This window comes from Schistocerca serialis, chromosome 11 (genome assembly GCF_023864345.2).
Source record: "Schistocerca serialis cubense isolate TAMUIC-IGC-003099 chromosome 11, iqSchSeri2.2, whole genome shotgun sequence".
Lineage (NCBI taxonomy): Eukaryota > Metazoa > Arthropoda > Insecta > Orthoptera > Acrididae > Schistocerca > Schistocerca serialis.
In genome coordinates, this window is record NC_064648.1 from 144,855,731 (window position 1) to 144,879,469 (window position 23,739).

The window sequence follows — 23,739 nt, forward strand, 5'->3', positions numbered from 1 at the left end:
TTGCAAGCAGCTGTTTTCCGCTTACAATAGGTCCTAATTTATGAATACTAAAACCACTTTTAATAGCTTACTTGTGCCTACCATCGCAATTTGAGATCTAGCACCTGATTGAGCTACTTATTAACTCTTTCACTGAGTTCGTGCTGGTAAATATAAATAGCTTCAGCTTCAATGCTATTTGAAATGAGGATGTTATGTAAAAACACAGTTACTGGTATCTATTATGCATTTCTTCCCCACCTTAAATAGGGGGTCATAATCTGGAATAACTTGCAGACAGCTAAGCGAGCTTTCAGAATACAGAAAGAGGCCATTAGAATCATAAAGTATATAAACCTAGAAACTCCTACAAGCCCTTGTTTAAGAGTATAGGTATTCTATCTTTACAGTGTATATATGTTATGGAGACTTTACACCGATTTCCATTCCCGGAATTTCAGCGCAGACATTCGCTGCGCGTCTGTGCTGTATCGACAATATCCTTGCCACTCTTACTTTTGCTGTAGACTTTGACCAATCATGGCGTGAAATGGTTTTTTTTTTTTTTTTCCCCAACCTTCATTCTGTCAACAATTTTTCGTGAGCGAATCTTTGAAGGTCCTTTATGCCAATTTTCATCCATATTCGTTTTTTCTGCTTTCCAGAAAGTGGAAGTGTTGACACAGCAGCAGCGTCTTGATAAAAAAAAAAAAAAAAAAATACTAACCAGAATCAGTATTGCAGAATATTATTGCACGTGTCTCTTGAGCTATCGAGGGAGAACTTATGCAGTATTGCACAACATTATTGAAGCACTGTCTACACATAAACAAGTGTTTTCTGATAGCATACCTCTGATAATTTAGTTAACTGATACATCGGGTGCCCTTTTACGTAATCCGACACAGATACGACTTAAGGAGCTGTTATCTGCAAACCCACGTCTAGGTTCTCTATTTAAAAGGCTTCTGGTACCCACAGTTCATTAGCTAATGGTGTTCGTAGCGAGTGGCAGGGATTTTTGACAGAAAATAGTAAGGTTAGTTTTTTTTCGTTCATTCGTAAGGTTAATTTTTAATTTTATTCTTTCTTGTACCGCAGCCTCCACAGAGGCGGAGAACGTTCAGGGATGTGCAGTGAATCAATGTAAGACATGAAAATTGGGTAAAAGCTATATATAGATCACCCTCGCATTTTTAGTACCTTGTTTGCCGTATCCTTATACCAATGATTCCTTAAAGACTCGACCTCCTAAACATAAAACAGCTTCAAACTACTGAAGCAATAAATGAAAGAAAAAACTGAAACTTCCTGGCAAAAAGAAACAACTGGTTCGAAAAATTTCACTACATCAGTATAAAAACTAACCCATTTTGGGAGACATTGGCAAAATTAGGTAGCGAAATGTACAGTGTTATTGTCAATGCAGAAAACTATAAGTGTCATTGCATGTTAAGTGGCCAAAATTTAGGTGAGCTCTTCACTTGACCATATTCAATTTTGATAATATTTTTGCAGGATGTACAAGGGAATTACATGAGCCCTTTTCAAATTACAGCTCCATAAGTACTATGGTTGGGCCACTAGACTCCCTTTTGTGAAGCATAAATTTTTGATATTATAACTTAAATGAATAAATCATCAACTTTGGTGTATCATTGCTCGTGATTTAAGGAATGCCGATTTTTAAAGTCAACTGCAGCTTGTCAGCATTTCAAGAAGCCCTGCAACAAATGACACGTTGATTGCTCAAATAACAACTTAGTTACCTAAGTTCAAAGTCTACTCAAATGATTGATTAGTCAATTTTAGTTCATTATCAAGAGGCCGTATCTTAAAGGGGATCACTCAGATTTTTGGCTTCATTAAAAAGAGTAGATTTTGTTTGATCAGAAAAAGTTGTTTTTATTTTTGAGACTTTGCATTTAAGAACAAATAAACTTATGTTTTCATTAGGTTAAGACCATATACATTTGCACAGTTTTATTTTGGTCAGTAGTGGCTTTGCCACTTACAATTGTACTGTTTATGGTTGCCAGGCTATATGGTTTCAGTTCTCATTGATTCAGTTGCTGAAATGTGCTGATAACAGCAATTACAGTTGATTCTGGCAAGCTGTAATGTTGACCCATGCTTGTTGATGATGGAGCTGAAATGACAGAAATAATGAATTGGTCTGGAATCCAACAAACGTACTGATGGCTGGCAAGTAGAATGAATGTGCAGGTCCATTGGGATGCATGAAACTGATTAACACGTCATGTTATTCATCTGAAATGTCGGAGACATTACCAATTCACCATTTTCCAACATAAATTCAGACAGGGTATAGGCCTGGTTGTGATAAACTATTCACTGACTTTGGCCAATGTTTACACAAAACAATTTATATAATTGAATACTCTTACAATGCATATTTGGTTTTCATTCAGTGGCACAAATTGATGATTCTCTCATGTTTCTGGCCACGCGGTCTAGGGTGCCATGTCACGGTCTGCCCGACTCCTCCTCTCGGAGTTTCGAATCCTCCCTTGGGCATCGGTGTGTGTGTGTGTGTGTGTGTGTGTGTGTGTGTGTGTGTGTGTTGTCCATATCGTAAGTTAGATTAAGTAGTGTGAGAGCTTAGGGACCAATGACCTAAGCAGTTTGGTCCTGTGGGATATTACCACAAATCTCATGTTCCTGATAGTGAGCAGTCAGTTTTGAAACTTTCTTCTTTCTCAGTTTTTAATGCTTCAGTTTCTTCTTTTGAAACAAAATTAATTGTATTGCACTGATATTCTTTCTGCAGTGTTTAAACAAATCAGTTGGTGTCAAAATCTGGTCCTTGCTTGGTCTTTGAAGGCTTGTTCTTGATGTGGAGTGCTTTACGGTTCCTCCTACTCAATCATAAGGAGATTTTCCATCATGATTTATATCAATAAAGTTCCATTCAGCTGAGATTCCAAAGTCATTTTGATGGTTGATGATGTCAAAGATTCAGGATTTTTTTGAAGTTTTTATACTGTGTTGCCGACCCATCACTGAAGTAGATTTTTTTCGAGGTGACACTTTAGATCTTGTATGAGCTTCACGAAAAAAGCATGTACAATGATTGTGTCATGCCACAGGCTGTCACTTATGACACAGTAGCTAATGCTATTGATGGCTAAGTTATTTCTGAAGTACACAACGCATGGCTGCTTGGCTGTTATCCCAGTGATAACATTGAGCTGAATCTTGGACCAGCCATGTCAGCTGGTTAAAATCCCACGAGCTTTTGACCAAGCTGTCCTTTGCCATTGTCAAGTGATACACTACTGCCGTGTCGCCGTGGCCTCGCTGTTATATAGACACACTGCTGCCTGTCATGTCACTGGTTTGCTATTCCTTACTGACTGCTGTAATGTTTTTATCCCGCGTCCGTCAGGCTTGCTTGAAACTCGCGATGGCCGGATCTCGGGCTTTTCAGATATTTTTATTTCTACAGCTTCTTTTACGACCCATCCCAAAATCCAGTTGTCCTCACAATGACAGATGTTTTGTCAAATAGAATTAGGTGTCGATTTTGTGAAGTGTGTTCTGCCGTGGCTGATTTCTCAGGATAGCATAGGCATCAACGCCTCTCGTGTTCCATCTGGCATTGCTCCACAGTGTGTACTGTTTGGCTGACGCAGCTGACATGGTATTTTATACACTCCGGGTGTTCTAAGCCCTAGTCTCACCACACCTGCTTGTGGGTCACTGTAAGCATCACACAAGAACACCGACAGTTTTATCAACCGAATTAAACATCTGCATCACGGGCGAGGTTATACAATGGTCAATTTTTGATGTGGCCTCCTTATTTATGTGTGTTCCTGTCAAAAACTGCGTAGATCTCTCTCAGTTATTTGACAATATGATGGCAGGATTGTTTATGTACACATTGACATCAGCATATTTCTTATGCTGTGGTCAGTATTTCGACCAGTTGGACAGTGTTGCAACGGGAAGTCCATTAGCACCATCCACAGCCCACCTTTTTATAGAAAAATTTGAGGACATCGCTTTGGGAACGGCTCCAGATAAACCAAGTTGCTTTTATCCGTACATCTATGATACGTGATCATCTGGTCCCACGGATGTGAAAAGCTGGGAGAATTCCAGGAACACCTGAATGGCATTCATAACCTTATTAGGTGTACGATGGAAATAGAAATAGATAGTGCATCGTCATTCTGTGACATCCTCGTTCACTGGATGACCCGATGGACACCTCAACTACAGTGTGTACAGGAAACTTATACACACAGGAATTCGTGCCAGCATGCTCTTGGCCACCACCATCTGGCACAAAAATGTGGTATTCTGAACACCTTCATCCACTGTGCTAAAGTTGCCTCAGATGCTGAATATCTGTCACTAGAACTAAGCCACCTACAAAAAATTTTCTGGGAAAATGGCTACAATCATCGCCAGATATCACAGGCTATTTCTGGTGGGACAGGAAAAACAGCACTGAAGAAGAAAACAAGAGACTTGTGTTTTTGCCTTTCTGTGGCACAGTGTTGGGGAAGATTGGCCAGCTCCCAATGAGAATCCTGCACGTATTGCTCACATAGGGACTGTGAGAATAAGATTAGAATAATTGCAGCATACATGGAGGCATAATAACTGGTACAGTGGGATGTATCCTCAGCCATGTGCCTTGTGGTAGTTTGCAGAGTATAGATGTAGATAAATAGACACGACATCTTATCAGTCTTCAGGCCACCAGTGAAAATACAGCAGCTAATGAGGCCTGTGAAAGATGATCTAGGGCTTGGAATACCTGGAGTGTACAAGATACCTCATCATTTTGACTGCTGTTATGTCGGCAAAACAGTACGCACTGTGGAGCAATGCCAGATGGAACAGGAATGGTGCTTATACCTACGCTATCCTGAATAATTAGCCTTGGCAGAACGTGCATAGAAAATTGATACCAAATTCTATTAGACGAAAGATCTGTGATTGTGAGGATGAAGAGATTTTGGGATAGAATCATAAAAGAAGCTGTAGAACTAAAAATATGTGAAAACACCATCAACAAGGATGGCAATTTGCAGCTCAGCACAGCCCGGTACCTGGCCATTGCGAGGTTGAACCGGGAGCAATGAACACGGGACATAAACATTATTACAGTCGGCAAGGAAGAGCACACCAATGATGTCACAGCTAGTAGCACGGCTATATAGCAGTGAGGCCACGGTGACACGGCAGTCGTGTACCACTTGACAATGGCTGGGGAGAGCGCGGTTTTATAATACAGTATAATCATTGGGCAACACTTGTTCTTTGGTAGTGCCAATACATTATTTTCTGCCTTTAATGTTCTAGTTGCTTTTACCATCCTTTCTAGAAGACCAGATTCTTCCATTACCTCTTTTTCTAATGCAATCCTGAAGTACTAATGTCAGAATCTGCAAGTTTTCAGGCTGCCTTGACAGTTGCAACTTCTCTTTCACATGTTCAGGACATGTCTTGCTTGTACCAGGTGTTTGAAAATCTTTTGGGCAGCCTCCAGCACCAGCAATGTTATTCACAGTTGCCTCTTGACTTTCACTTACTTTTCGTTTTGCACAACCTTTGGCACCCCTAGTTGACACTCTGTGATGTTTCAGAGGGGAGACCCCAAAAGCAGTTAGATTTGTTTTGAGTGATCCTGATGGATATGCTAACTCTGATTCATCTTCTGACAGGCTGAAGTTGACTGAGACTTTCAGCTTTTGTTCCTGAGAATTGTTTCCTGCAAGTTGGACAGACCTTCTGACCAGCTTTCAATTGTTGTACTGTTTCCCCATAAACAATCCATAAACCCTTTTTTTAAAGAATGTTTCTTAGCACCTAAAGGGCTACAAGGATTCTGTAGGAATTCATGCTTGTCCAAAAGAACTGCTTTGTGATGAAAGAATATTTGAGTGTTTTCAGTAAGACGTATTTCACTTCTTTGTGGTTTAGTAATTGTTGTTGTTCTATTGAAAATTCTTTGATTTGTATGAAGCCTTATTGATGTGTTTATGGTTTGAGATGACATGCAGAATTATCTGCAAGACCAATGCTGTATGGCACTGAAACATCTCTAATATCCATGAAACTACAACTGAATTTTTACTTCCAATTACCTTTGCTTTCAATATTTGATAATGTAAAGGTGATGTATATTTCCACCTGAAAAATATTAAACAATCATAGATGATGATTGTTGTACTTTAGTAGGAAATTTTGGAATAGAATGAAAGAAATTTAAATGATCGGATAAACATTTCTAAAAAATCAGACAGCTTGAAATAATTTTTATTTACATAAAAAACACATTTAACTTATAATGACAAGACTTTACATCATTTAAAAATGCACCCGTTAAATCTGAACAGTCTCCGTCACACAAAAGTGCCCTTTGCAATCAAGCTCAGAGCATGTTTTTAAACTACATGGTTCTCATTCAATTTGTCTGTCTCAAGAATGAAAGACTTTTGTGGTAAAACAAAGTGAGCTCTTTCGAATGGTGCAAAGAGAAATCGGATTTGAGTGACTGCTTTTGAGCTATGGCCTCTTGAAAATGAGCCAGACTGAGTACTTAAATTTTTGAGTAGACTTTAAACTTAAATAACTCGGCTATTATTTGTGCAATCAAATTGCCACTTGCATAACATTTTGACAGGCTGCAGAGGACTAAAGAATTAGCTTCAGAAAGCTATTCTTTCAGTACATACAGGCTAATAAAGTATAGTCCAAATTTGTTACAAGATTCGTGAGCCACTTTGATAGCATATTATGATAAATTCACCACAACTTGAGCTTTTGCTCTACAATTAAGGTATTGCACCCAAGAAGTTGAAAAGGATTATTAAGTTTCAGCACGACAAGTTTCTTACATTCTGAGCAATGGTAAAACAAACTTGATGATTTATTTATTCATCTCACAATGTCAAAAAATGTTGTGTTGACAAAAAGGCAGCTAGTGGCCCAACCATCTACTTATGGAGCTATAATTTTGCAAAACTTCCTAGAAGACTTATATGTACATCCTGCATAAAGTTTATCAAAATTTAAAGAGGGTCGAGTGGGGATCAGTAAGCCACTTGACATGGAGGATCCATAAGAAACATTATAAACAAAATAGAAACTGTTCATAATATTATTGAGCCTATTCAGTATGGGAAGAGCTGTAATACAAGGTTGTTTTTTATCACCAACACTGTTCTGTATTTGTCTGGAAGAAATTGTCAATGAAAGTTGTGATGGAGGGAGAGGAGTTTGTGTAGGGATCAGAGAGTGGAGTGTATAAGATTTGCAGACAACATGGTTGTAATGGCAGAGAGTGCAAGAGAGATGGAACAAATGTTAGATGATCTAAACACAAAATTAGAAAAATATGAAATGAAGATTAACAAGAAGAAAATGAAAAGTATGATAACTGGAGGAAAGGAGAGAAAATGCCATATGAAAATAGGGGGAGAGGAAATAGAGCAAGTGAATAACTCCATTACTTAGGAAGTGTAATAATGGGTGATATGTATTGCTCAACAGAAATTAGGAAAAGAATTGCAATGGCAAAAGAAGGATTAAGAGGATACAGAAATTACTTTACAGACTACTAAACAAAGATCTGAGGAAAAAACTGGCCAAATGTTACATCTGGAGTGTTGCACTGTATGGTGCAAAGACCTGGACATTGAGGAAGGAAGATGAAAGAAGATTGGAGGCACTAGAGATGTGGATATGGAGAAGAATGGAAAAAATGAAATGGGAAGACCAAGTAAGGAATGAAGAAGTATTAAGAAGAGTTGGTGAAGAAAGAAACATGCTGAAAGTCATCAGAAAGAGAAAATGGAACTGGATTGGACAGTGTTTGAGAAGGAACTGTTTATTGAAGGAAGGAGTAGAAGGAACGGTGGAGGGAAAAAGGGGAAGAGGAAAAAGAAGGTACCAAATGCTGGACAATATCAAAGGAGGCAAATATTCAGAAATGAAAAGAGTGGCTATGGACAGACAAAAGTGGAAGAGGCTTAATTCATGATAAGAACTGCCGTAAGGCAGAATAACATACTACTACTACTATTCAGTATGAAATGAAACAAAACACTTGCTGTGTATGCCAACATTGCACCTATCATTTTTTTTTCAGATCTCTGCTGTGTTTCATTTGGCACAATAAACTGGTTTCCAGGATCTAGTCATACATCTGTGCTCACCCTTTCTCCCGTCATATTGCTTTCTTGTGGTCCTCTGTATTTCCTCTGTGTTTCAGTGTCGATCTTGTTTTCTTTGAAAGGTACATCATCACTATTCTCCTTCAGATATCCGAGAGAGAGAGCTTCTCATTTGGATTAACAGTTTGATATGCATGCAATGTGTTTACCCTGCAGATATCAGTCATCTGGATGAATAATGGCCACCAACACTTCTTTGGTCATATCTTCTACCTATAAATTGATATCTGCTTATTCAGTAAGTCAAAGCCACCCAGTTGGGTATTGTCATTGCAACATATACATCATTTTTCTGAGCCCACAAGTATATTTTAGTGCAGCTCCAAGAAATAATAGTATCATAATCTTTTGTTTGTTGCCACCCCCCCCCCCCCTCCCCCATCCATTTCACTACTACAACTTCATTCCCCTTGTCAGACATGCAGCCATACAGTCCTCATTCATTTATTACACCATTTTTTTATCTCACATGTTGCTCCAGTAGCTTTTTCTTCTTTCCTAAGGTGATGAGTGTGTCAACACTGGTGCAGAAGCTGTCAGAGAAAAGCTTGTGATTCGGATACTCGCATGTTGGAATCATGCAAAGTAGCTCATTTATTGCTCTTGCACTTAAAGCCCCTGTTTGTTGTCTGTCATGCTGCAGCCATTGGAGCTCTTAAGACATCAAATTTTATATCCAAATGTGGCAGTCTTTTTCCCTCAGCAACATCTTGGCTGAATGTTTGGCATGATAATGTACCCTAATTTCATCAGTTGAGCATTCTGAATGAAGTATGCCAAATTTACCACAAATTCCTTCTTGTGTTTTTCAAAGTACAAAATCAGTTTGTAAATTTTGTCCCTTCTGTCTATTTTTGAGCTGTCATTCAGGTGAATGAATTTCTTTATTTCCTGAAATATATTTCTTGGCATGGAGTAGAAGGCTAAAGGAGCACTGACATGTGGAGCCTGATTGCAATACGTCTTCTCATGGAGAGCCTTATGATCCCACTCAGCAGTAGTATACTAAAAAGGGATTTTAGTTCTGCTTTGGTTAGAAGAAAATTTATGTTGTTCTGTTGGCAAGCATAGATTTTGCTTTTTTCTATAAGAGTATTCACCAGTCCCTCAGAAAAAATTCTTCATACTCCTGGGGCATTGTCTTGATTGCTAGCCATTCTGCAACAATCTTTTTTTTTTTCAAATGTTTCATTAGTGTTTGTGTATGTTGGTTCATCTTTTTAACAGTTATGTTTGTGTTTTTGTGGATGATACATCACTTTCCACTCCATTACCCTCTGCCACGAGCTTCACTGTGATTTGCAGAGTATGGATATATGTGTAGATGAAGACATTTTAAAGCCTTTCTTCGTTTAGCTTCTGGGCATAAATCAGTAACCTTAGCTTCATCTTTGCGGGTTATAAGTTCTAAAGAACCTGCTACACCTTGTACAAATTATAGTCATTGCTCAGTACATTTTCTTCAATATCCCCTTCATCTGTTATTTTATCTGCATTGGGTGAATAATCATCAGTTCTAAGTCACCAGCTTCACGTTCACTCACTCCATAACTTACCAGTTCTGTCTGTTACAACTTCTTCAACTGAACTCCATGCAGCATGTTTTTATCCTATTAGAATCATAAACTGTGAAAGAAAATATTTCACTGAACTTGATAACCCTGGAGAAAATTCCATACAGTGCAAGGGAAACAGATCCCAACAGTGCAAGTAGTAAGTTTTGTGTATAGGACTGGTATTGCAGTAATGAGGTATATTAACAAATGTGCAATAATATACCATTTTCCCTTTATTGAGACACACAAAATAAATTAATATTGCCCTGAATGTTACGTACTGGTAGACATCCACTTGCTTCTAACACACACGCCCTCAGACAAGAAAATCACAATTCATTGTTGTACAGAAATTTTCAGCAGGCATACAGTCAAGCCAAGTGCAAAGATAAATATGCACATTTTCTAATATAAACTAATTACAGAGAAATTATTTCTTTTCAATCAGCAGACATTACAGCAGTCAGTCAAACGTTTAAGTACAACACTCAGAGCTAAAAGTTCCATTGCTTTTGTAGAAATGAATAAAATATTTGCATCGCAAAAAAGGGGTAAAATAGTAAATAATGATTTAAACATGTAAGTGAGAAAATGTTTGAAATTACAATTAAAATCTGTTGGAAGTCGCTAAGTGCTTTTATTATGAAACACTAGATGAGTATTGTCTGAATCATTTGCACCCCTATTTTAAGCACAAGCTAGTTTTTTACTTCATTGTTTATGGTTTTTATTTCTTGAAATGTGTGTCGTACAGTGATATAATTTATAGGTACAATCAGTGGTATACGTGGATATTGTCTGCAAGATGTGTTGCGAATAGAATTTGCGAGAAAGAAGTAATGAATTAAAATGTCAGCAGTTTTACTGTATGAACAGCAAAAGTGTAGGAAGCAATAAATTTTTTCCTTTCATCATTTGGTGGGAAGTGTCAGTGAGAAAAAGTTTCGTAGAAGTTTGAAATTACATGTGAAACTCATTGGAAGTCACTAAATGTTCTCATTCTCACATGCTAAATGAATATAATCTTGGGTGTTTGGAGAAGGTGAGTTATGGTGCCTCAAGATATATACACAATTTACTTGTGTTCTGATGCTAAACATTTAACATACAATTATACTTCTTAATAAATAGATTATGATAGCATTTTAAATTTGGTCGGTAATGATATGAAATACTGAAAATCAAATTTTTGTTGCCCAAGATAGCTGTTAAGGCAGGTAACTCCCTCAAGCACTTGGTGAGGTCAAATGCACGTTGAAGTTTGCAGTGTCGTACTTAAGAACCGTGGCAGCTGCCCTCATTGTTGCATTATTATTGAAGAAAAATCACGACAAGAAGTTAAGAAAAAATAAATGTTTCAGTGGATAAATTGAACTGATGAGTTGGAAACAGGGTCATATCCAATTTTCTTTCAGATTACATTTACCAGAGATAACTGATCTTCATATCAGTTTGCATCATTTGGTATAACAGGAGATCATGTCCAATCAACGGAAGAGCTCACTTGAATGGTATTGGTTTAGAGAAGAGGCCACATCTGTATAAACGGGCATATACAGGGTGTTACAAAAAGGTACGGCCGAACTTTCAGGAAACATTCCTCAGACACAAATAAAGAAAAGATGTTATGTGGACATGTGTCTGGAAACGCTTAATTTCCATGTTAGAGCTCATTTTAGTTTTGTCAGTATGTACTGCACGTCCTCGATTCACCGCCAGTTGGCCCAATTGAAGGAAGGTAATGTTGACTTCGCTGCTTGTGTTGACATGCGACTCATTGCTCTACTGTACTAGCATCAAGCACGTCAGTACGTTTGAAGAGAAGTAATAAATGAGCTCTAACACGGAAAGTAAGCGTTTCCGGACACATGTACACATAACATATTTTCTTTCTTTGTGTGTCAGGAATGTTTCCTGAAAGTTTGGACATACCTTTTTGTAACACCCTGTATAGGACCTGTTCCAATTAAAAAGAAGACATTAGACAACATAAACAAAATTCTGCAATTAATACCTGACAAGCAGAAACCATTTTATAACAGTATCTGCCAGTGGCCAGCGAAGGATGGACAAGATGAAGATGAAGCATACTCACAATGCTTTGCTGTACTTTTTGTGTGTGGTTGTATTTTGGTTACATTATGAATAAACATGTATGTTCATAACACACTTTTTCATTACTTCAATGAATATGAATAATTTAAACTTGCATAAACACAATCCTTTTTCCGCAAGTAGAATGCTAATTGCCTCATAGACATCATCAAGTTCGGAAAGGGGTCATCCCCAGTACATTCGTCCGCAGCTCGTGGTCGTGCGGTAGCGTTCTCGCTTCCCGCACCCGGGTTCCCGGGTTCGATTCCCAGCGGGGTCAGGGATTTTCTCTGCTTCGTGATGACTGGGTGTTTGTGATGTCCTTAGGTTAGTTAGGTTTAAGTAGTTCTAAGTTCTAGGGGACTGATGACCATAGCTGTTAAGTCCCGTAGTGCTCAGAGCCATTTGAACCCAGTACATTCAAACTCAATTACTGACTACAGTCTGTGGCTGAAGTGTGTTGTAATGGTGTATATTGTTTCATCCAGGGGCCACTTGCTACGTGGGAACTCGTAAGACACTGTGCTTAAATCCATTTTGTAGTCACACAGTTTTTTGTCTCTCCTGACAAATTTACTTTCTGGGACATGACCCCTTTTCCTACTCACCAATTCATTTGATACAGAGGTGTACAATTTAAATTCTCAAGAAACACTATTGAATGAACTAAAATCAGAGGACTTCACTCAGTTAAAAACTTTCTGAAAATGTCGTACGTGTCAGTTTCGAGCTACTCTTACCTATTGTACAATCAAATAATCAAAAACAGGATATAAAAATGTGGCAAGCTATATCACCAAGAGAGTGCCTTGTAATTATTCTTAGATTTTTGCAAACCATATTTATTACCTGTGTTATAGATGTAATGCACATTATCAACACTCCGTCTTTCATAGCTGAAAGTTAGTGACCCATCACACAATCCTCTTTAACAGTCTGTCTCCATTTTCCTCAATCTCAGAGTAGCTGACCCATGTTTCATGACTCTTCTCCTTTATCTGGTCTATGCATCATCTCAGTGGTCTTCCCTACAATCTTTATCATTTGACTTTGCCTCGGATGATCATCATCTCCAAGTTATCCTCCTGTTGTCAAATTCAGTGACCAAAGAACTGTAGGATTCACTGGAAGCAAATACTCCTTGAAAGAGTGAGTTCTTGAAAGAGTGAGTTCTTGAAAGACTGAGGTCTTGAAAGGCTGAGTTGTTGGTCCATTTGTCAATCCATGATGTTCTCAGCAATCTCTTATATACCCACATCTCAAAAGTGTCCATTCTTTTGCTGTCCCCTTCAGTTATTGTTCATGTTTCAGTGCCAAGGAAGACTGGAAACAACAGAGATTTCAGCACTCTCAATTTAGTACGAATTGTTAGGGTGCAGACTTTCCAAATCATTGTCAGATTCAATGCAGCATCCCTACCCATGACAGTGCAACTGGTAGTGACTCACCTCTGTCAGTTATCATGATCTTGGTCTTTTTCTTATTAATTGACAATCCAGGTTTCTCACTTTTGCTCTTAACCCTAACCAGTAGTTCCATCATTTCCACTTTTGGTTCTGTGCACAGTGTGGCATCATCAGCAAATCTTAAATTACTGATTTGTCGTCCTCCAATTTGGATCCCACCAATACAGCAATCAAGACTTTTTCTCATAACATTTTCTCTGTAGATTTTAAATAATGGCAATAACAGAATGTCTGGCCAGATACTCTGTAAGAGATAAAGCAGTATGATGTCGTGCATTATCATACAGTGAGAACCAGCCCTGAGAATGTCACAAATCAGGGCAGTGATGTCAAATTGCTTGTTGCAAACGTTTCAAGACTTTGATGTAAAGAGTTTGGTTCACTGTCTCACCTGGAGCAACATACTGATGGTGAACTAATCTTTTACTGTCAAAGAATGTGATCAACATTGTCTATAGAATGGTAGAGCACTTGTCCACGAAAGGCAAAGGTCCTGAGTTCGAGTCTCGGTCTGGCACGCAGTTTTAATCTGCCAGGAAGTTTCATATCAGTGCTCACTCCGCTGCAGAGTGAAAATCTCATTCTGGAAACATCCCCCAGGCTGTGCCTAAGCCATGTCTCCGCAATATCCTTTCTTTCGGGAGTGCTAGTTCTTCATGGTTCGCAGGAGAGCTTCTGTTAAGTTTGGAAGGTAGGAGATGAGGTACTGGCAGAAGCAAAAGCTGTGAGGATGGGGTGTGAGTCGTGCTTGGGTAGCTCTGTTGGTAGAGCACTTGCCCGCGAAAGGTAAAGGTGCCGAGTTCGAATCTCGGTCCGGCACACAGTTTTAATCTGCCAGAAAGTTTCAACACTGTCTATGTTCTCGAAAGTTTTTGTTTGACTTTTTTTGAGGCTGGTGATCTGGGTCTCCACAATTCAGCACTTTGACACTTTGTGTGAGGTCTCACTGTTAGCGTCAACCTTTGTCATTGACAGAAATGTGGGATCAGGTCTGGCTCTCTACAGTAGTTCAGCAGATATTCTTTGTCTTTCCTCTTTCTGTTTGTCTGTTAGTGTTTGAGGGACGAGTTTTGCATTAAGTTTTTGTTTTCGTAAATCTTCGTGTAAAATCTTATGACACATGTCACAATTGAAATTCAGTGCTTTTGATATTGCACGCCCAGTTATATCATAGTCTTCTTGCAATAACTGCTTTACACTCTGCACGTTTGCATCGGTACGTGCTGTAGAAGGGGGACCAGCTCTGGGATTGTCTTGCACTGAATCTCTGCCTTTTTGTGCCGATCGAAAATGTGACTTCTTGAAAGTGCCTCACGTCCATATGCTTGCTCAATAATTGTCAACGTTTCACTAGGAGTTTTCCCGAGCTTAGTGCAGAACTTAATGTTCAATCTTCACTCACAACTAGGATTCACTTTGTCAGCTATGCTAAGCACACCCCTGCCACATAGTGAGTTTGTACAGAAACAAGGCTGAGGTCATTTCAAGGATGCACACATACCAGGTAATATAAAATCATTTGTTCCTTTTTAGTACTCCATACTTAAAAATCATCAACAAAAGCAAAACAAGGATAATGGAATGTAGTCGAATTAAGTTGGGTGTTGCTGAGGGAATTAGATTAGGAAATGAGACACTTAAAGTAGTAAATGAGTTTTGCTGTTTGGGGAGCAAAATAACTGATGATGGTCAAAGTAGAGAGGATATAAAATGTAGACTGGCAATGGCAAGGAAAGTGTTTCTGAAGAAGAGAAATTTGTTAACATCAAGTATAGATTTAAGTGTCAGGAAGTCGTTTCTGAAAGTATTTGTATGGAGTGTAGCCATGTATGGAAGTGAAACATGGACGATAAATAGTTTGGACAAGAAGAGAATAGAAGCTTTCGAAATGTGGTGCTACAGAAGAATGCTGAAGATTAGATGGGTAGATCACATAACTAATGAGGAGGTATTGAATAGGATTGGGGAGAAGAGAAGTTTGTGGCACAACTTGACTAGAAGAAGGGATCGGTTGGTAAGACATGTTCTCAGGCATCAAGGGATCACCAATTTAGTACTGGAGGGCAGTGTGGAGGGTAAAAATCGTAGAGGGAGACCAAGAGATGAATATACTAAGCAGATTCAAAAGGATGCAGGTTGCAGTAGGTACTGGGAGATGAAGAAGCTTGCACAGGATAGAGTAGCATGGAGAGCTGCATCAAACCAGTCTCAGGACTGAAGACCACAACAACAACTTAAAAAATAGAAAAAAAAGCTGTCCTGGGACTTTTCTGGCAAAGGGAGTGTATCTTTAGTGGTTGTAATGGTACGTTTGTTTCAGCCTGGCTGTTTTTGACACTGACAGTTTTGTACCAATACTGAACACAGAAAATTCTTCCAAGGTTGAGCAAAAACTTCCAGCAACTGGCAGTTTTGACAAGTAGTTGCAGCAAGATGCATGAAACTGTTTCTACTAATTTGTGGAAGCTATTTCTGGATGTAGACGAGAGTTGTTAAAGCCGTCTTGCTCGGGGTGTCTCCACGTTGCAGAACTATAGTCTGATAGAAATTACGTGATAGTTGACACTTCACAGGTTGTAGCTGGTTTTCTCCAATAAGAGCGCTCATCGTCAAACCATTCGCCATTGCCAAACCATCACAATAAACAGTCAGTTCACTTCCAGCTACTTTTCCGATATTCTTTCTCGATGTGTCTGGATCTCGAATCACGGGTCTGGCACTTTAATTTCGTATTTCATGATATATGATACTGGATACTTCTGCACAAGAAGCAGTTCAACATCACTTACGTGGTTATTATAATCACAGAGATCAGCCTATATCAGATAAGCTTTGCACGACATTGCATGAAACCAAGTTTTTGAAGGCTGCAATTCATCATTGCAACTGGGTAATCATGTGTAAAACAACAACTTGAGTGGTTAGGGATTAACCCATGTTGAAGGCTGCAGGTTCAAATATTGTCAAATGATGTGAATTTTTTTAAATTTCTAAAGCTAATTAAAAGAGTTTGATTGACATTTTTACCCAAATAATTGGTTTCAATGTAATTTTTTAATTTCTAATTCTTTGTCACGTCATTTTCATTATCGTATTGACTGTTTTACTTTCTCTCGTTTTTCTACCTATCATTCTTTTTTCATCTGGAATCTGCCTGTGTTGTCTATAATGTGCAAACAAGTGTCAATGAGGACTGCTCACCGGTTGGTAATGTGGCAGCTCATGTAGCCAGTGAAAAGATACTTTTAGGTAACCAATGGTAGCAAGAAATTACAGTTTCCTTTTAGCACTGAAACTGAACTTTCTTTGATTTGAAGTCTTTTTTGTAGAGGTTAGCTTAAATTGCCATGAACAAAGTAATTGAGATTTTAGTTCTGCCACAGGTTGTTGACTGCTGTTTCCTCAGATACATTGCACATCACGAGACTGTGGTTAAGTTAGAACGTGAGTTTAAATTCAGGGCTACAAAATGCACCGTCTACCACACTTCAGCCATTGGTCACTTAAAATTAGTTGTTGACAGAGCATCTCGAATTCTGACATACCTCGAGGTGGCCACTTCTAACACTGCTCTGCATTACACATTCACAGCATTTGAGAAGTGACTTGCTATCAGATGTGACAACGTCGTAGAGGCAAGTGACAGATGTCAGCTATGAAGTACTTTTAACCAGATTATAGTAGCTTCTGGAAGGCACTTGTGGAAGTTTACTTGCTATGAATACACTTCTGCAACTGTGATTGTGCACCACGAACCAAGAACTGAGTCAAGTGGTTAGAAACAGTGTAAGGAAAAGACAAACTGCTGTTTACCAAAAAATAAAGATGACATATTAAGTTGCTGACAGGCACAATTAAAAGACACTTAAACTTTAGCTTTCATCCACAGCCTTCATCAGAAAAAGAAGAGTAACACACAATATTCACTAACACAAGCAAGCACACGTCACGTGCATGTGACTACCAATTCTGGCAGCTCAGACCAGAATGCAGCTGTGACGTGGAATGGAACCAGCTAACTGAAGGAGTGAGGGAAGGGAAAGGGGAAGGGATAGCAGTGTACCGGGGGGGAGGAGCACTGTCGGCAAAGTGTGCAGGTACTGTACTGCCAACAGGTGCAGAGTAGGGAGAATGTGGGGCAGGGAGGTGGGAAAAATAGAACGGAAAAGGAGAGGACTGGGGAAAGATGGGCAGGTGCCTTGGCAGAGGATGGCACACAAAAATGAAGGGATACTGAATAGTGAGTTGGTGACAGGAGAGAGGGTGTGAAAACTGTATGTTGAGGCCAGGATAATTTTGGGAGCAGAGAATGTGTTATAAGGATAACTCCCATCTGCACAGTTCAGAAAGGCTGGTAGTGGAGGGGAGGATCCAGATGTCTGAGGTGTGAAGCAGCCATTGAAATTTAGCGTGTTATTTCTCGCATGTTGTGCCACGGATGGTCAACCTCTCTTGTCCGCAGTTTGGTGAGGCTGTTCATCCTAGTGGACAACTGGTTGCTAGTCATACCAACATAAAAAGCTGTGTAGTGATTGCAGCAGAGCTGGTGTATGACATGGCTGCTTTCACAGGTGGCTTAGCCTCTGATGGATCTTATAGTCCAGGCATTCTGGGTCACCAGTGACAATCAACTGTCCAGGGTCTTATCGTTCGAGGTGCTCTGTGTACTGAGCCTTCAGTCCTTGCAGAACACATTGTGACAGCATTGGCGTCCTGTTCCTTTTCTGCTCCACTATGTGATCAAAAGTATCTGGACACCTGGCTGAAAATGACTTAAAAGTTCGTGGTGCACTCCATCGGTAATGCTGGAATTCAATATGGTGTTGGCCCACCCTTAACCCTGATGACAGCTTCCACTCTCGCAGGCATACGTTCAATTAGGTGCTGGAAGGTTTCTTTGGGAATGGCAGCCCATTCTTCAAGGAGTGCTGCACTGAGAAGAGGTATCGATGTCGGTCAGTGAGACCTGGCATGAAGTTGGCGTTCCAAAACATCCCAAAGGTGTTCTATAGGATTCAAGTCAGGCCTCTGTGCAGGCCAGTCCATTGCAGGAATGTTACTGTCGTGTAACCACTCTGCCACAGGCCGTGCATTATGAACAGGTGCTCAATGGTGTTGAAAGATGCAATCGCCATCCCCAGATTGCTCTTCAGTGGGAAGCAAGAATGTGATTAAAAGTCAATGTTGGCATGCGCTGTGACACTGCCATGCAAAATATCGAGGGGTGAAAGCCTCCTCCTTGAAAAACATGACCACATCATAACACCACTGCTTCTGAATTTTACTGTTGGCACTACACATGCTGATAGATGATGTTCATTGGGCATTTGTCACACCCACACCCTGCCCTCAGATCGTCACATTGTGTACCATGATTCGTCACTCCACACAACATTTTTCCACTGTTCAATCGTCCAATGTTTACACTCCTTACAACAAGTGAGGTGGTGTTTGGCATTTACCAGCATGACATGTGGCTGCTCAACCATGACATTCAAGTTTTCTCACCTCCCACCTAATTGTCATAGTACTTGCAGTGGATCCCGATGCAGTTTGGAATTCGTGTGTGATGGTCTAGATTGATGTCTGCCTATTACACGTTATGACCCTTTTCAACTGTTGGCGGTCTTTGTCAGTCGACAGACGAGGTCGGCCTGTAAACTTTTGTGCTGTACGTGTTCCTTCACGTTTCCACTTCACTATCACATCGGATACAGTGGACTTAGGGATGTTTAGGAGTGTGGAAATCTCGCGTACAGACGTATGACACACGTGACACCCCGTCACCTGACCACGTTTGTAGTCCGTGGGTTCTGCGGGGCGCCCCATTCTGCTCTCTCACGATGTGTAATGACTACTGAGGTCGCTGATATGGAGTACCTGGCAGTAGGTGGCAGCACACTGCACCTAATATGAAAAACATATGTTATTGGGGGTGTCGGGATACTTTTGATCACTTAGTATATCTTTATCCAGCAGAAGCAACGACTTGAAGAAACCCCCTGCTTCAATCCCTGCCAAGTTGAAGCCTAACATGAACCTTCACTGAATGGGAATTCTTGCAGGCCCTCATCTCTTCACATGACTTGGCCCCAGGCCCAGATTCCATCCACAATCAGATGATCCGACACTCGGAGACAACATCTACCCAGGATCTTCAACAGCATTTGGCTCGTGGGTGTCTTCCCTTCACAGTGGCGAGACAGCACAGTATTCCCCATACTAATCCCAGGAAGAACCCAACGTCTCTCGACAGCTACCAACAGATTAGCCTGGCCAACTTCCTTTGTAAACTGCTTGAGGGGATGGTTAGCTTCCAATTATGGTGCATGCTCAAATCGTGGGGCCTTTTGACCCCGTATCACTGTGGTTTCTGGCAAGGTTGATCTACAACTGACCATTTACTCTGACTGGAAACAGCAATTCAGCAGGCTTTTTCTAACTGCTGACTGCTTGTTGAGGTGTTCTTTGACCTACACGAGACATACCACACATCTCGGTGCCGTCACATTTTAGTTACCGTCCACGACTGGGGCTTTTGCGACGCACTTCTGATTTTTTGCGTGGGTTTTTATCGAACCAGCTCTTCTGGATTAGAATTGGCAATTTACACAGCACCCTTGATCTGGGAGAACAGTATCCCACAGGGTTCTGTGTGAAGTGTTGCACGCTTCCTCATTGCCATCAATGGGTTCGTAACCTCTGTTGGGCCTCTGGTTACCCCAGTGTTGTTTGTCGACAAGTTTTGCATCTGGTGCAGCTCCCCCTCATTGCTCTGCTGAACACCAGCTGCAAGGCACCATACTGTAGGCCTCTGCATGGGCTCTTTCCCACGACTTCCAGTTTCCTCCCTTCAAAATGTTGGTTACGAATTTTTGCCATCGACCCACAGTAAACCCCTATCCAGAACTTTATTTAGGCAATCAGGACCTAGATGTTGTAGCACAATCCCTTTTCTTGGGCCTCCTTTTTGCTAAAAAGCTGATGTGGCTGCCCCATATTTGCGAAATTTAACCGGCAGGAAGAGAATGCTGTGATACGTAAATAATTAGCTTTTCAGAGCATTCACACAAGGTTGGCGCCGTGACAACACCTACAATGTGCTGACATGAGGAAAGTTTCCAATCAATTTCTCATACACAAACAGCATTCTTGTTGTGATGCCTCGTGTAAGGAGGAGAAATGCATACCATCACATTTCCGCCTTTGATAAAGGTCTGATTGTAGCCTATCGCGATTGGGGTTTATGGTATCACGACATTGCTGCTCGCATTGGTCGAGATCCAATGACTGTTAGCAGAATATGGATTCGGTGGGTTCAGGAGGGTAATACGGAACGCCGTGCTGGATCCCAACGGCCTCGTATCACTAGCAGTCGAGATCACAGGCATCTTATCCGCATGGCTGTAACAGATCGTGCAGCCATGTCTTGATCCCTGAGTCAACAGATGGGGACATTTGCAAGATGACAACCATCTGCACAAACAGTTCGATGACGTTTGCAGCAGCATGGACTATCAGCTCGGAGACCATGGCTGCAGTTACCCTTGACGCTACATCACAGACAGGAGCGCCTGTGATGGTGTGCTCATTGACGAATCTGGGTACACGAATGGCAAAATGTCATTTTTTCTGATCACTCCAGGCTCTTTTTACAGCATCATGGTGGTCGCATCCGTGTTTGGCGACTTCGTGGTGAACGCACCTGGGAATCGTGTATATTCATCATTGCCATACTGGCGTATCACCCGGCGTGATGGTATGGAGTGCCATTGGTTACATGTCTCAGTCACCTCTTGTTTGCACTGACGGAACTATGAACAGTGGATGTTACATTTCAGATGTGTTACGACCCGTGGCTCTACCCTTCATTCGATCCCTGGGAAACCCTACATTTCAGCAGGATAAAGCACGACTGCATGTTGCAGGTCCTGTACGGGGCTTTCTGGATACAGAAAACGTTCGACTGCTGCCCTGGCCAGCACATTCTCCAGATCTCTCAACAACTGAAAACGTCTGGTCAATGGTGGCCGAGCAACTGGCTCGTCACAATACGCCAGTCACTACTCGTGGTGAACTGTGGTATCGTGTTGAAGCTGCATGGGCAGCTGTACCTGTACACACCATCCAAGCTCTGTTTCACTCAATGCCCAGGCGTATCAAGGCCATTATTACGGCCAGTCGTGGTTGTTCTGGGTACTGATTTCTCAGGATCTATGCACCCAAATTGCGTGAAAATGTAATCACATGTCAGTTCTAGTATAATATATTGGTCCAATGAATACCCATTTATCATCTGCATTTCTTCTTGGTGGAGCAATTTTAATCGTCAATAGTGTATATTTGTCCAATGAATACCCATTTATCATCTGCATTTCTTCTTGGTGTAGTAATCTTAATGGCCAGTAGTGCACAATAGCCCACCTCTGAATTGCTTCGATGTCTTCCTTCGATCTGACCTGTACAGATCACAAGACTTTAGCAGTACTCAAGCCTTTATCTCACTAATGTCCTATATGTGGTCTCCTTTGCTGATAAACCACACTGTCCTAGAATTCTCCAAATAAACCAAAGTCGACCATTCGTCGGCTTTCCACTCACAAACCTCACATGCTCGTTCCATTTCATACCGCTCACATTATACACACATATTTAAACGATGTCCCCTACACATTCGGATAATTTATAGAAAGAGTGGAAACTGGGATGTGTTATTTACTTTCCTCTTAAAGTGGTACATATTCCCAATTTCTTGCTTTATGTTAGATGGGAGCTTGTTGAAGTCTTCCCAATAGCTTACACAATTCCATTTTGAACTATGGATAAAAAGACAAATTCTACATGAAAATTATTTTTGTATCTTGTATTCTAACAGTGGATATTGCAGTGCAGTTGAAGGAGGCTTTTATTATCAGCAACAAAATGTGTTAAAGACCTCTGCAAGATGTACGGATATCTGCTTTTCACAATATTCTTAATGCTCGCTTGTGCTGAATAAACTTTTTATTTACTTTTGCGTACTGTCCCAGGAGATAATTCCATAGAACAGCAAGTGAAAATATACAAAAGTAGTTTAGCACCCACCACTTTGCTCACATATATTGCATGATCTGGACATATACTTTTCGTTTTTCTTTAATCGAATTTCTATGTTGTTCACAGATTGTAACATCTTCTAAACTTTGTACACAAATTAAGACCATAGAGGAATGGCCTTTTCTGAATGTACTGTTGACCAAAAAGCAGTTCTGGTAGCTAGAGTCAGAGGCCTTTGCTGCTCGTGCCTTTTGAGTTCTTATGGTGACATTTTCATACGAATTTTTATCCCCTAACACATACTTCAATGGAAGCCAAATAAAAATTTTCATAGATTTAGCTTTAAAAATGTTTTAATGTAACGAAATAGTTTCATAAAAAATTTCATCCCCTACTTCACTCCCTTAGGGGCTGAATTTCCAAAAAACACTGAAACATGTTTTATTTCTTTTTTTAAAATTTTTAATTGAGAAGCTAAATACAAATTTTCATGGATTTAGATTCAAAAATACTTCTGTAATGAAATATTTCCATAAAAATTTTCTTCGCTCACTTTACCCCCATAAGGGTTGAATTTTCAAAAAACACTGAAACATTTATTTTTTATTTTGAACCGAGAAGCCAAATACAGATTTTCTTAGATTTAGCTTTAAAAATGCTTTCATAATGAAATATTTTCATAAAAATTTTCGTCTCCAGAAACACTGAGACCCATATGTTTTATTTCCAGCTGAGAAGACAAATACAAATTTTCAATGATGTAGCTTTAAAAATGCTTTAGTAGTTCTTTGATAATGATTTATTTAAAAACATTTTTGTTCATCCATTATTTTACCCCCTTTGTGGTTGAATTTCCAAAAATGCTGAAGCATGTATTTTTATTTTTGTTTGCAAAACCAAATACCAATTCCTGTAGTTCTAGTTTCAAAGTTGCCTTAGGAATGACAGATTTTCAAAAAGTATTTCATGCTCCATTTCACCCCTTAGGGGTGGAATTTTGAACAACACTGTACTAAATAATGCCTATAGTAAAATTTCAAGGTTTCCATCCATATTGGTTTATGCTGAGTGATGATGGGTCAGTGAATCGCCCACTTAGGGATGAATTTCCAGAAACAGTGAAACACTTACTTTTTTAATTTCAAACTGAGAAGTCAAATACCAGTATTCATAAATGTAGCTTTAAAAATGCTTTAGTAGTTCTTTAACAATGATTTTTTTTTTCAAAAATACTTTCACCCATTATTTCATCCCCAAGAGGGTTAAATTCCCAAAAATGCTGAAACATATTTCATTATTTCAGATGAGAAACCAAATACCAATTTTCGTATTTCTAGCTTCAAAATTGCATTAATAACAAGATTTTTTAAAAAACCTTTTATCTGCATTTTA

The 23,739-nt window shown here is 39.9% G+C and overlaps 1 protein-coding gene across 1 annotated transcript in view; it reads left to right on the top strand.

Annotated features, from left to right (window-relative positions):
- The first annotated feature begins 734 nt into the window (after positions 1-734).
- The window catches only part of LOC126427232 (uncharacterized), a 96,892-nt gene continuing 73,887 nt past the window's right edge, over positions 735-23,739 (top strand). Inside the window, exon 1 of the mRNA XM_050089469.1 lies at positions 735-1,018. The gene's annotated coding sequence lies outside the window, so the exon portion shown is untranslated. The remainder of the gene's footprint in view (positions 1,019-23,739) is intronic.